At 40.7% G+C, this 1,254-nt stretch overlaps 1 pseudogene; it reads left to right on the forward strand.

Annotated features, from left to right (window-relative positions):
- Positions 1-269: 269 nt before the first annotated feature.
- Positions 270-905, forward strand: LOC141505335 (riboflavin kinase pseudogene; annotated as a pseudogene).
- The last annotated feature ends 349 nt before the right edge of the window (positions 906-1,254 follow it).

A 1,254-nucleotide genomic window follows, 5' to 3' on the forward strand; every position in this document is an offset into this window, starting at 1 on the left:
TTCAAATCCTACCCCAAACTCTCCAACATTAATCATTTTCCCATTTTGTCATCTTAGCTAATCATTTAGGTGTAAGGTGATGCCTCATCATTGTTTTAATTTGCACTTTTGTAATCAATAATGATTTGGAGCATTTTTTCATCATATAATTTCATATAACTTTAATTTGTTCATTTTGAAAATTATCTATTCACGTCCTTTGACCATTTATCAATTGGGGGATGACTTGCAGACTTACAAAGTTGATGAGTTCTCTATATATTTTAGAAATGAGGCGGGGCGCGCGGACGTTGTGTGGCCCGCCCCGCGCCTGTGCCTGGTCGCCCCCCCAGCCCAGCGGCCCCGGGATTCTCCCCTTTCCTCCTCCCCCAGCTCCGGGCCGGCCGGGGGGCGCCGCTTCCCCGAGCTCCACGGAGACTCTGTCCAGCTCTCCGCCCGGGCCGTTCCCCACGGCCGGCGCCAGCGCCGTGATGAAGCACCTGCCCTGCTTCTGCCGGGGAAAGGTAGTGAGCGGCTTCGGCAGGGGCTCCAAGCAGCTGGGCATCCCCACAGCTAACTTTCCTGAGCAAGTAGTGGATAATCTTCCATTTGATTTATCTACTGGAATTTACTACGGTTGGGCCTCTGTAGGAAATGGAGATGTCCATAAAGCATAGGATGGAACCCATACTACAAGAATACTAAATACTAAAAAAATCTGTGGAAACTCACATTATACATACCTTCAAAGAGGATTTCTATGGGGAAATGCTTAGTATAGTCATCACTTTAGTTCACTTGATGCCCTTATTTCAGCAATTCAGAATACTGAAGAAGCTAAGAGACAATTAGATTTACCAGAACATTTGAAACTCAAAGATAATTTCTTCCATATGCCAGAAAGCAAAATAATGAATGGCCTCTGATCAAAAGTCATTTTATTTACATGCATTTTTCCCTTGTATTCCACTACTTTTTTTTTATCATTGCTGCAGCCTTGTATTTGGTTACCATAAGAAAATTTTCTTAATAGCTGTGAATTAGTTTATACAATACAAAGTACTTGCCATTTTATGCTTAAATTAACAGTGTTACATTAAACCCATCATGAAGTAGTACCAAAAAGGTTCATTTAAAAATCAAGATTTTTTAATATATAGAACTATACAGAAGCTTCATGAAACACCACAGTTAAAGCTGAAAGCATAACAGGATCTTTGAGTTTTTTTATGATGAAAATATATGTATATAAGTAAACACCAATTGTAAGTCATT

This window comes from Macrotis lagotis, chromosome 1 (genome assembly GCF_037893015.1).
Source record: "Macrotis lagotis isolate mMagLag1 chromosome 1, bilby.v1.9.chrom.fasta, whole genome shotgun sequence".
NCBI classification, from domain to species: Eukaryota; Metazoa; Chordata; class Mammalia; order Peramelemorphia; family Peramelidae; genus Macrotis; species Macrotis lagotis.